Raw genomic sequence first — 14,187 nt, 5'->3', positions numbered from 1 at the left:
GTTTATTACTGCACCAATTACATTCAGTTACGTGAGGTCACATTCGAAAGGAGAAAAACCAAAATTTTGTATCCTATCAGATAAGCTTCACAGAAGATATAGTCTTCCTGATATGATTTAAGTCAAGTTACGAATATTATCTGGACAAGGAAAGGTGTGTAATATAACTTAGAGAATTGGTGATAGTATTCCTGCTTTAATATGAGCACCCGCGCTAAGTGGGAGAGGTGCTTTGTTGTGCCCTATTCTTTAAGGCAATTTTTTGAGATATACCGACGGTAAAGTGTTCCTCTTTGGCATGCTAATGTAAAAGGCGTCACTAATCCAACTACGTGCAAATCCGTGCAGGCTGCGCATTTATTCGCTTATATTTAAGTGTATAAGCCCACATCCGAGAAAATTACCTGTATCAGATAAATTTGCACCGATAACTTAGTATCAAATAATTCACGCAAAATTTAATTGTACTTTTCGTATTTGTATAATTATTCTGCATGTGGTGTGATATATTGTAGCGTTTATTTTTGTGCATTGGGTGCCGCGGAAAACGTATTTTGTGCTATGGTATCAGTTCTAGTCGACATTTGTGCTTCATACACCTTAATTGTTTATCCTCGCTCAAAGACTCGTCCGTCCCAAATTTCAAAGTAAATAAACGCGAACAGACGTACATTTTTTACAAATTTAGGAAGTTATTAGTGTTGCTCATAATACACTCCTGGAAATTGAAATAAGAACACCGTGAATCCATTGTCCCAGGAAGGGGAAACTTTATTGACACATTCCTGGGGTCAGATACATCACATGATCACACTGACAGAACCACAGGCACATAAACACAGGCAACAGAGCATGCACAATGTCGGCACTAGTACAGTGTATATCCACCTTTCGCAGCAATGCAGGCTGCTATTCTCCCATGGAGACGATCGTAGAGATGCTGGATGTAGTCCTGTGGAACGGCTTGCCATGCCATTTCCACCTGGCGCCTCAGTTGGACCAGCGTTCGTGCTGGACGTGCAGACCGCGTGAGACGACGCTTCATCCAGTCCCAAACATGCTCAATGGGGGACAGATCCGGAGATCTTGCTGGCCAGGGTAGTTGACTTACACCTTCTAGAGCACGTTGGGTGGCACGGGATACATGCGGACGTGCATTGTCCTGTTGGAACAGCAAGTTCCCTTGCCGGTCTAGGAATGGTAGAACGATGGGTTCGATGACGGTTTGGATGTACCGTGCACTATTCAGTGTCCCCTCGACGATCACCAGTGGTGTACGGCCAGTGTAGGAGATCGCTCCCCACACCATGATGCCGGGTGTTGGCCCTGTGTGCCTCTGTCGTATGCAGTCCTGATTGTGGCGCTCACCTGCACGGCGCCAAACACGCATACGACCATCATTGGCACCAAGGCAGAAGCGACTCTCATCGCTGAAGACGACACGTCTCCATTCGTCCCTCCATTCACGCCTGTCGCGACACCACTGGAGGCGGGCTGCACGATGTTGGGGCGTGAGCGGAAGACGGCCTAACGTTGTGCGGGACCGTAGCCCAGCTTCATGGAGACGGTAGCGAATGGTCCTCGCCGATACCCCAGGAGCAACAGTGTCCCTAATTTGCTGGGAAGTGGCGGTGCGGTCCCCTACGGCACTGCGTAGGATCCTACGGTCTTGGCGTGCATCCGTGCGTCGCTGCGGTCCGGTCCCAGGTCGACGGGCACGTGCACCTTCCGCCGACCACTGGCGACAACATCGATGTACTGTGGAGACCTCACGCCCCACGTGTTGAGCAATTCGGCGGTACGTCCACCCGGCCTCCCGCATGCCCACTATACGCCCTCGCTCAAAGTCCGTCAACTGCACATACGGTTCACGTCCACGCTGTCGCGGCATGCTACCAGTGTTAAAGACTGCGATTGAGCTCCGTATGCCACGGCAAACTGGCTGACACTGACGGCGGCGGTGCACAAATGCTGCGCAGCTAGCTCCATTCGACGGCCAACACCGCGGTTCCTGGTGTGTCCACTGTGCCGTGCGTGTGATCATTGCTTGTACAGCCCTCTCGCAGTGTCCGGAGCAAGTATGGTGGGTCTGACACACCGGTGTCAATGTGTTCTTTTTTCCATTTCCAGGAGTGTACTTACATAGAAAACGGGCGTTTGTGATTTACAATTACTGTAGCACATGTAACACATGAAATACCCAACATTTCGTGTTACATCGGCAAGTGAAGAGGACGGTTTTTAATCTTATTATCAACTTCCAGGAACTGAAGAATGTCTAATTGATATTGAAGTCTGTTTATGACAGTGTTTGGTTGTTAGCCGTTTTACATAGGCGCTGTGTCATCTGCAAATTGCGCTAACTGTATGTTCTGTAGTTTTGTGAGATCACTCACATATATGGTGAACAGAACGGGCGAAAGTATAGAGCCTTGCGGAATTAAATCGGTCTGTGTATTACTGTTCAATATTTCTCCATTGATTTGTACATAATACCTTGTGTCTGTAAAAAAATCTCTATGATTTTTATATAGCGCTCCAGTAGGTCTGTATTGACTTTCAGTTTTGTGATTAGTTTATCTCTCCAAACTTTATCGAACGCTTTTTCTATATGAAGCAATATAGCAGTTGTGTACTTTGAGCTATTGTTATCATAAGCTAGGTATTCCAATATGCAGAGGAGCTGTATCTCTGCTGAAAGATATGCCGGCGAGTGAATGATCTCACAAAACTACAGAACATACAGTTAGCGCAGTTTGCAGATAACATATGTTCATATGCGAATTGTTTGGAGTGTATGATATTATCATCCGATAATGGTAGGATTTCTCCAAATGATGCAAATAACCTTACACCGAAGTGGCAAGAGTCATGGGACAGTGATACGCACATATACAGGTGGCGGTAGTACCATGTACACGAGGTATTGAAGGGCAGTGCATTGATGGAGCTGTCATTTTCACTCAGATGACTCATGATAATACTTTCCAACGTGATTATGGCTGCACGACAGAAATTAACAGCTTTAAATGCCAATGGAGTTGAAAGTAGATGCATGGGACATTCCATTTCTGAAATCGTTAGAGAATTCCATATCCTGAGATCCACAGTGTCAAGAGTGTGCCGAAAATATCAAATTTCAGGCATTATCTCCTACCATAGATAATGCAGTGGCCGATGGCCTTCACTCAACGACGACTTTCGGAATTAAACTGCTATGGAGGTAGCATAGCCCAATATTCCTACAGGGGACTTCCAATGGCTTGTTGAGGCCATGACATGTTGAGTTGCTGCATGCTGGGCTAAAGGAGGTCTGACATGATATTAGGAGGTATCTCATGACTTTTGTCACTTTATTGTATAGGCCTGTAGCTCTTTGGATCTTTGAGGTCTTTGGCTGGTTTGAGAAGTGGCATTTTCCATTTGGAGGGGAAATATTGATTAATTATCCAGCTATTTTAATTCTAGTTTGCAATACTAGAGGCTTCTGTAGTAGTTGTTTGACATAGTCGTTAGTTACAACATGAAGTCCAGGTGATGAGTTGGTACTGAGGTTCTTGGTGATTTATTTTAGGTTGTGTGGTGTGGTCAGTTCCAGCTGGTGTCTGCTTCTGGCGCTGGATATTTGGTTGGCTGATTCTACTGTTGTGTTGTCCTCAATTTGGTCATTTAGGAAATAGTTTAGATTAATAATATTTTATTTTTAGAACACTGTGTTGTATAATTCGCCCATTTCCAGGGGATCAGACATGTGTCTAATGTTGTTCAGTAGAGCCCTTTTTTGTGTTACTGTGTTTCACAAGATGCGGATAAGTTGCTATTCGTCTCATGATCGTGGTTGTAGGGTTGACGTTCGGTCTACCCACAGTTGAAGGGCTTATTTCAATAGTGGTACAAGTCCATTTTTGTTCATTCTGAGATACAGAGTCCTAAAGTTAAATGAGCGCTGAAAACGAAAGTATATATACTTGAATGTTTCTAGTACGTTCAGAACATACAGTTAGCGCAGTTTGCAGATAACATATGTTCATATGCGAATTGTTTGGAGTGTATGATATTATCATCCGCTAATGGTAGTCGGACTCGTGCCAGTAGTATTTCTTCAAGGATTTCTCCAAATGATGCTAATAGCCTTACACTGAAGTGGCAAAAGTCATGGACAGTGATACACACATATTCAGATGGTGATAGTATCATGTACATGAGGTATTGAAGGGCAGTGCATTGATGGAGCTGTCATTTTCACTCAGATGATTCATGATAATACTTTCCTACGCGATTATGGCAGCACAACAGAAATTAACAGCTTTGAATGCCAAATGGAGTTGAAGATAGATGCATGAGACATTCCCCTTCTGAAATCTATAGAGATTCCATATTCTAAGATCCACAGTATCAAGAATTTGTCGAAAATATCAAATTTCAGGCATTATCTCTTACCATGGAAATGCAGTGGCCAATGGCCTTCACTCAACGACGACTTTCGCAATTATATACGGCTATGGAGGCAGCATAGCTCAATATTCCTTGTTGAGTCCATGACGTGTTGAGTAGCTTCATGTTGGGCAAAAGGAGGTCTGACATGATATTAGGAGGTATCCCATGACTTATGTCACTTTAGTGTATAGGCCTGTAGCTCCTTGGATCTTTGAGGTCTTTGGCTGGCTTGAGAAGCGGCATTTTCCATTTGGAGGGGAAATATTGATTAATTAGCTAGCTATTTTAATTCTAATTAGCAATGCTAGAGGCTTCTGCGGTAGTTGTTTGACATAGTCGTTAGTTACAACATCAAGTCCAGGTGATGAGTTGGTACTGGGGTTCTTGGTGATTTGTTTTCAGGTTATGTGGTGTGCTCAGTTCCAGCTGGTGTCTGCTTCCGGCGTTGGATATTTGATTGGCTGATTCTACTCTTGTGTTGTCCTCAATTTGGTCATTTAGGAAATAGTTTAGATTAATAATATTTTATTTTTAGAACGCTGTGTTGTATAATTAGCCCGTTTTCATGGGGTCAGATGTGTGTCTAATGTTGTTCAGTAGAGTCCTTTTTGGTTTTCCTGTGTTTCGTAAGATGCGGGTAAGTTGCTATTCATCTCGTGATCGTAGTTGTAAGGTTGTTGTTCGGTCTACCCACAGTTCAGAGTGCTTCATTTCTCTTCCGTAAACTTGGTTATGGGTTCATTGCTATTGTTTCTGGTTCTTCTTTTTAAACAAATATTTAAGGTCTTGGAGTGCAGGCGAAAATGCTTTTTAGTATGAATTCTCAAAAGCTGTTATTGCTGAAGCTTGCCTGGCTGCGCTTTTGATTTTAGATTGTTTGGTCAGTAAGTTCCGTTGTGTTGATGTTTTCTGTTGGTCTAATATTGTTATTTAGCCAACGTTGGTACTGACCCCAATCTTCTGTTGTTTTTGTTCATGCCATTGCTGGATATACTGTTCGTGAAATGCGGCCGAGAAACGGGTAGTGATCTGATGTCAAATCATTGAGATATAGGCTGGTGTTCTTGACGATTGCTATTTCCAACACATCTGGTCTGTGGTTCTGTATTATGGCTATATATATTAGTTCTTTTGGTCCAGTAGTCATTGCTTGGAGCCGTTCTTCAACGTCGTGAAGCCGCCTTCCTCTTGCCTTCTCTTGACATGACTTCTATGATATGTGCTTCGCATTTAGACCTCCGCAATGTAAGATTTTGTCGAACTCTGAATAGCGTGATGAGATCAACGACTTAGAAAACAATTCCTGGTCGTAAGTAGGCGCTATCAACGTAATTTTCTCATTAGATATTTCTGTCGTTCCTGCTGCTGCTTCCAGGGACGTTAGCTGTGGAACGGTTTTACAATTGCGTGTGAGTGAGGACCACAAAAATATTGCGGTACCTCCCCTATACTGTTAGTGCGATAGCCAATCATGTTTTTAATTTTGAATTCCTGGATTAGCCTTCAGTGCATTCCTGATATCAACATAACATAGATTCTATTGCATTCAATGAAATCTGTGGCCTCTTGTTTCTTATTCTTTATGCCATTTGGATTGTATATGCAAAATGTTAGACTTTTTCCTGGTTGATGCATATAATCCATTACTCGTCAGAGAAGATCATCACTGTACCCTCTATCAAGATATTTTTTGAGAGGTGAATTGTTGAACTTTCTTGCTATGCCTGTTATTGTAGCTCTAAGATTGCTTTTCTTGAAGAAGGAGACAATATATCCCAATTCGGAGTGTGCATTTATAATTTTTGATAATCCCAGGGCTTCTTCATATTGTTGGTTTTGTCTGAACTGACGAATGTCTTTTCTTTTAAGAACATAAAATGGTTAGTGAACAGCAGAAGGCCTTTTGTAGAAAGACGTCGTATATCTAGTCAACAACGTGATGTTTTGTTCACTACACTCCTATTCAAAGTAGTAAACGTGAAACGTTGGAAAGTTGTATGAGATACAGTACTGGTATTATTTACCAGACCATATACGCCACCACAACTTTAGCTGAAGGAAAAACCATACAAACGTGATAATAAAACTTCAAAAGCAATAAAACTGTTTCTTGACACTAAAAGAAACCAATTCCACAATTACTGTTGCTACATCTGGGTCAAAAGCGTCAAGAATCTTCGACACATTCGCTTTTGAAGCAAAAGTAAATACATTTACAAAAAAATATTTGTGTATTAGAAAGTCGAGCGAAGTGTAAGAATGGACAGACAGCAACATAAGTAAATGTTTGAATATGTGTTTGTATCTCTTGCTTTCCAGCAGATTAAGCTGCAGTTATGCACAGATTCGAAAGTATTTTTTCGTGAATGACTTGTGGCTTATGTCACTGAAGCAATGTGAGTCTGCTGTTTTTACATTTATTTCACGATAATTCACATCTCTTGATAATTTACTTATACTCGGAACACAAAAATATGGTAATTCGTTAATGAAGTATGAAAATAATTAAAAACAAACACTTCCTCGCCGCTAGGGGCAATAGCATCATTCCAGCTGTTAGACGATAACAGTTTTCACACCAGTGAGTGTCGCGACTGCACATGGTAGATTGAGCTTCTGAAGAGCTATTGGCACTGTACTACCACTCCACCGGCGTTTTAGGTAATTAACCTATATCAGTATGTAGATGCCCAATCAAGACTGTAAACTATCTTTTGTTGAGCAAGGATTTTTATTGACGCTAAATTATGACCCTACAGTAGGGTGACCAAATTATTTTCGGTGAAAACCGGGACACATTCACCCGGGTGCCAATGGACACCTCATTCCACATGTACTCAGGTTTAATTTTAAATATTAATGTTTTGTTGATACATTTTGTTAACCCGATTATTTTAACTAATAAGAGGACACAAAAGATTGACATAATCTAGATTATCTGTACAATTAATGACATTTAATAAACGTATACACTAATAAAGAAATGTATTACGATTTTACAAAATTTTACAGCCATTCAACTTTTAATCAATTAATATTAACATTAGCTTTAATATTACTAAGCACTTGTAGATGGAATTGACTTTCCTTGGAGGAAAGGGTATTTTTCACTGCCTCCAGTCTTCTTGATCATGTCTTTGTTCTTTGAGATACAGTGATAAAACTCGGCACAATCCATTTTGTAGTTGTACAGGATCTGCAGGATTGCTTCAAGAGAGTCCACATCCATTCTGTTTCTTCCATCAGTCCACTGGATATTCATGAACGAAAATATTCTTTCCACATTGGCATTATGGGCTGGGATTGCAAATAAATACCTTGCAATTATTACCAACTCAGAGTAATGCTGAAGACAGTCACAGCTTTTAAAAAAAACTCACCCACTTCTCATGACATTCAAAGGGTGTTTTTTTTTCATCATTCCACTTGTGAAGACTTTCTTCAACAAAATTTGTCAGTATGCCGAAACTGATCAAAGAGAATGGAATCATCGATTTCAATCTCTTTACTCTCCAAATAAGAAACTGTCTCTTCAACACTTTCCCATTTTGGCACTCTCTTCAGTAACATCCAATCAAACACCGGCGATGAGGGTAAATATGAGGCGCTCCACTTCCTGAGATATTCTACACAAGTGTCATAAAACTTGTTAACTTCTTCCCTAAAACTCCTTTCCGCTGCTTCTGATACTTCTGCTCTTTTAAGGACAGATTTAACATTAAAAGAAATGAACTGCTGTTCTCTCCTCTTAGTAACAGTTTCCAGAGTATTATTCAAAACATCATTTACCTCTATTACACTTCCGTGCTTCCCTCAATTTCCTTTATTCCATGCTGCAAAGTGCTAAGCTGACTGTGAATGAACCATAAGTAGGCTTCACTTAAAGGGTTACTGAAAAACTGAACCAATATTTTGGGGGCTTTGTCTTCATTTAGGAAAAAACCTTTTAACGGTTCAAACAGGTGGATTATTCTTTCAACTACTGGAAACAGTGATAACCAGCGAGTTTTCGAGTGACACATTACATTCATATATTCAGTTCCCACATAATCACAGAGCTCCTTAAGCCTCTCTGTTCTAACAGTATATATGTAAAAGTGTGAGTATACCTTCATGACGATAGTTTCAACATCACAGCTTAAACTGTCAGCAGATGTCTGCACGCTATTGTGTAAAACATGTGCAGGGCACACACAATGTTGCCTTTAATTTGGTAAATACGTTGCATTTGCCTTGTCTTTTTAAACCACCAAAGTTTGTGTTGGTGTTGTCTCCACAAAATGCCACTCATTTATTTTCCTCAAGATTAAACATTTCGATAGTGTTCATACAAAATCTTGAAATTTCGTCAGATGTTTCATTAGGTAGGGAACTCACCTTCAAAAGTTTGCTCTGAATTCCCTGATTAATTTCGAAAAACTGAACAACAAACGGAAATATTTTAGTGGCCTTATGATTGCTGGCATCAGTGGATATCCCGTAGAAAGAAGACTTTTTGATGTATCCAAGGCTTTCCTTTACACTCTGGGGAGCAATAACTCCTTTCACCAAGGCTGACACTTTAGTTCTTGCTGAACTAAACTTTTTTGCAATGGAAGAATCATCAAACATAATGCTGTTAAGCTTATTAGTACAATCACTAGATCTATAAGTTTGGTGATGTTTTACCGTGTGGTAGGCTAGTGTAAGCTCGGCTGCTCGAACTTTCGTCTCTTCACTTGACTGATGTTTCAAAAAATAATGTTGTAGAGTTTTACTGCAGCTCGGTGCACTGTATCTGTTAATGTGTTTCTTTGACCTGATGTGATCAACTATGTCGGAACGTCCACCATGACTTATACTAATAAAACAGTTACATACGGAACACTCTGCTTCGTAATCAAACCGACCTTGTTTAATGAAATTCCATTCCTTGGAATAACAGTCACTGAACTTGCAGGCACGTTTCGGCATTGCGTTTCACAGTATTGCAGCAATAATACCACTAATATGAGAAAAAACTATTGCAGTTTGTCTGACAAAACATCAACTACTATACTGTTCTGACAATGAGTGTGTGAGTAAGTGGCGCGACAATCGGACGGTTTCATAGCTCTGTTACAATTATACAACTTGCTACTTGTTGGCCAAAGTACCGCTCAAAGTAAATTATTGCCTGAGTGTATCAATACTGATACTGTGATTACTAGTATGGGACAATGGAGGTTTTAGACAAATAAGGTAAAATATATTAATTTCTTGTGTTGTATTTCCTTTAATATAGCGAAATCCCAAAAATTTGAGAAAGTTTCACGGAATGTATTTAAAAACTAAATTCCGGGACTTTTGAGCGCCCCGAAACAAATTTTCGGGCCACCGGAACACAGGGATGAAAATCGGGACAATCCCGGTTTTCCGGGACGTTTGGTCACCCTACCCTACAGTCTTCAAAATGGTGGTGGAATAGTGATGCTGTAATTTAATTTTGTGACCAGGTGAGATAAGTACATAATGGAAGTCAAAGTTACCATAAGATCTGTAGTTTATTACAAACCCTCGCACAAAATGTGTGCAATAGTTGCACTGAAGTACAACACGAACATGTTTAACATCTAATTCACTGACAAATTATCGCAAGAAAATGGAACACTTACAAGCAACTAAGGCTGGCGGAGCTTCAAGACAAGGAACCGATAGGTAGGTTAGTACATTATATACACACTGATCCGTTTCCGCGATCTGACGACAGTGATTGCCAAAATTTGAATTCGCAAAATTACGCATGCCATAAGGGCGTCTTCCTCCCACTCATTAACACTCATCGCTTATTGAATACATTGCGACCAATACACACCGAAGCCGACTGCAGGTCTTTTTAACAGCGTCATTGTGTTATCTGCCGGTGCTGCTGTTGATGGCCACTGCGTTGGATCATGCCTGTGCAGAGCGAAATGACTACTGCTCACGCCGAATTAGAGGAATTCGACGTGATCTTCTCACTAGTAGCGAACAAAGTGTGCTTAGTTCCACCTGTTTTTCCTCTTAACATTCACCCCTTCTTCGAGAGCCACTCCTAGCCTCTCACAAGCAGTCACCCAATGACAGGCGTCGGTTCTCCTGGGGCGTTATCCCATTTCTCAATAATTTTTCAAAGCTACTACACCAGAACAGCCTAACCAATGAAATTCAGACATTTTCGCGCCATAGGCTGAAGAGTGGCAACGTCCCACACCATGTATGGAAAGAAATGAAACTATGACACGTGGGGAATCAAACACAAGTTTTTTGTTTATTTATTTGCAACAAGCTCCATTACAATATTTGTAATACTACATGTATGTATTATGTGTAGGGGGGAGGGGAGTTGTGCAGTGGTTGTGTTGTATGTTGATGAGAGAAGGGAGAAGGTGGAACCTAGTGCTGGCACATAGCCTGCTCCTTGTGAACAGCACCACTGGGGCCGCCAGGCTTAATATCCCCATCCGACAGATAGATCACCATCTACAGTGTCACATGAGACACTGCAGAGAGGTTTCGTATTGAAACTGCCGTTTGAGTCTCGTACAGATTCCCGTATGGAGGACATAGTGATAGACATTCCTGGGGTTGTGAAGCAGCTGAATGGGTTGAAAATGAATAAATCGCCAGGTCCTGATGGGATTCCAATTCGGTTTTACAGAGAGTACTCTACTGCATTGGCTCCTTACTTAGCTTGCATTTATCGCGAATCTCTTGCCCAACGTAAAGTCCAGAGTGACTGGAAAAAAGTGCAGGTGACGCCCGTATATAAGAAGCGTAGAAGGACGGATCCTCAAAATTACAGACCAATGTCCTTAACATCGGTTTGTTGCAGGATTCCCGAACATATTCTCAGTTCGAATATAATGAATTTCCTTGAGACAGAGAAGTTGCTGTCCATGCATCAGCACGGCTTTAGAAAGCATCGCTCCTGCGAAACGCAACTCGCCCTTTTTTTCACATGATATCTTGCGAACCGTGGCTGAAGGGTATCAGACGGATGCCATATTCCTTGACTTCCGGAAATCGTTTGACTCGGTGCCTCACTGCAGACTCCTAACTAAGGTACGAGCATATGGGATTGGTTCCCAAGTATGTGAGTGGCTTGAGGACTTCTTAAGTAATAGAACCCAGTATGTTGTCCTTGATGGTGAGTGTTCATCGGAGGTGAGGGTATCATCTGGAGTGCCCCAGGGAAGTGTGGTAGGTCCGCTGTTGTTTTCTATCTACATAAATGATCTTTTGGATACGGTGGATAGCAATGTGCGGCTGTTTGCTGATGATGCTGTGGTGTACGGGAAGGTGTCGTCGTTGAATGACTGTAGGAGTATACAAGATGGCTTGGACAGGATTTGTGATTGGTGTAAACAATGGCAGCTAACTCTAAATATAGATAAATGTAAATTAATGCAGATGAATAGGAAAAAGAATCCCGTAATGTTTGAATACTCCATTAGTAGTGTAGCGCTTGACACAGTCACTTCGATTAAATATTTGGGCGTAACATTACAGAGCGATATGAAGTGGGACAAGTATGTAATGGCAGTTGTGGGGAAGGCGCATAGTCGTCTTCGGTTCATTGGTAGAATTATGGGAAGATGTGGTTCATCTGTAAAGGAGACCGCTTATAAAACACTAATACGACCTATTCTTGAGTACTGCTCGAGCGTTTGGGATCCCTATCAGGTCGGATTGAGGGGGACATAGAAGTAATTCAGAGGTGGGCTGCTAGATTTGTTACTGGTAGGTTTGATCATCACGCGAGTATTACGGAAATGCTTCAGGAACTCGGGTGGGAGTCTCTAGAGGAAAGGAGGCGTTCTTTTCGTGAATCGCTACTGAGGAAATTTAGAGAACCAGCATTTGAGGCTGACTGCAGTATAATTTAACTGCCGCCAACTTATATTTCGCGGAAAGACCACAAAGATAAGATAAGAGAGATTAGGGCTCGTACAGAGGCATATAGGCAGTCATTTTTCCCTCGTTCTGTTTGGAAGTGGAACAGGGAGAGAAGATGCTACTTGTGGTACGAGGTACCCTCCGCCACGCACCGTATCGTGGATTGCGGAGTATAGATGTAGATGTAGATGAAACCGAAACATTAGCACAAACTCGGGTGATAAATAATTTTATGCCACCACTTCTCCCCCCTTGCCGGCCAAATACTGGCAGTAAATTTTTTTTTAATTTTATGCCATCACCTCTCCTCCCATCGCCTGCCAAATACTGAGAGTGAAATCTTTCCCTGTCTTTAGGATTCGAACGTGCTTACCCCCATTTCGAGCGCCACCATACAAGTTTGCATTAGTGACATCGGCCACGGAGGCGGGTCATCAAGCCCAAGTGTTGCAAACTTTTCTTTAGGGATGCACACTTCTTTTTGAATTGGTGTGAAATGTTTATTCATACTTGTGTCTAGTGTTCATCAGAATGATATACTATCTCTGTTTATTATTAATATGTCTGATTCAAAGAAACAGACAGTTTTATTATGTCTTAATTAAATAAACGCCTCTTACCAGAAGAAACAATGACCAGATCCTTTAAATAAAGATACTGTGTTACAAACAAGACAAAACTCTGGAATCGATACTGTTGCCTCCAAATTTGTTGCAAGCACTTAATGACTTGTTTCTGATTGACACCTATTAGCAAGTTACATTTGTACTTATACAAACAATGACATATTTAATAATAATAAAAAGAATGACTTCAGTTCATTTCATTTATTACCATCCATTTCATTGTACACACGATACATGAGTTGTCATGTGTGGAGAGAAAGCGAAAGAGAAAGTTTACAATTTTTACCTACAAATACTTACAATAATATAAACATTTCTGTGAATCATTTATAAGTTACAGTCGCTAATTACAGATTTAATCAACAATTTTTTCACATTAGCATTCAGTCGTTTAAAAAAATTAAGACTCTCTTGACATATTTCTACAAATATCTGGTGTCTTTATACTAGTTGTAAGTGTCCTATGGTACAGCAGTAGCATGAGAAATACCTAATTTAAATAAATGTAACTGAAAAGTATTGTTGGTGTTGCTAATTAACCATTCCCCCAATGCCATAGAAACTTTGAGTAAACTTCTCTGATATCAAAAGCTTTTTGTTGTCTTGTCTGGAATAAACTATGCCCCAGTTTTCAAGATAGTAAGGAAGGAGACAAAGGGCACAACCTAAATAAACAGATGCCTAAAAACAGAGGAGCACAATTTCTTTAGACTAAACAGTGTTTCTAAAATTTATGTTCAGATATGTCTGAAAGGGCAAGTTTATAAACATTACGACTACCAGTTTTGACTTTTAGTACCGATATAGCATGCCTATGGCCTTTAAATGCGAGATCTGTTCTAAAGCTGAGGGTTGTTTACTGAGTGCAATGGGGAGACACTCGTTGGCAATTACTGCGGGAGTAAGGAGAATGCATAAATGGGTCGGTGAGCAGACTGGAGAGGTAGACGTAATTATGGCTGTAATGGAAATTTATTGGAGATTGGCGGGACATGACAAAGAGCCAGGCCCCCGCTCCCTACAGGTGGCCATTTCATGTTCCTCTAGGCCAGGAAGCACAAGAGGTAGTAATCTTGAAGACTTCGAGAATTTCTCCAACATCAGAGCTGGACTTCTCTTCAGATGAAGATGAATGCCAAACAAACTATACAGACATCATGACCCATGCAGCATCAAAATGACCAAACAGATCTTAGCAGCCATTTCGAACTGTTAACCACAAAAAAGC

The sequence above is a fragment of the Schistocerca nitens genome, chromosome 2 (assembly GCF_023898315.1).
Source record: "Schistocerca nitens isolate TAMUIC-IGC-003100 chromosome 2, iqSchNite1.1, whole genome shotgun sequence".
Lineage (NCBI taxonomy): Eukaryota > Metazoa > Arthropoda > Insecta > Orthoptera > Acrididae > Schistocerca > Schistocerca nitens.
Note: the sequence above shows the minus strand (reverse complement) of the source record.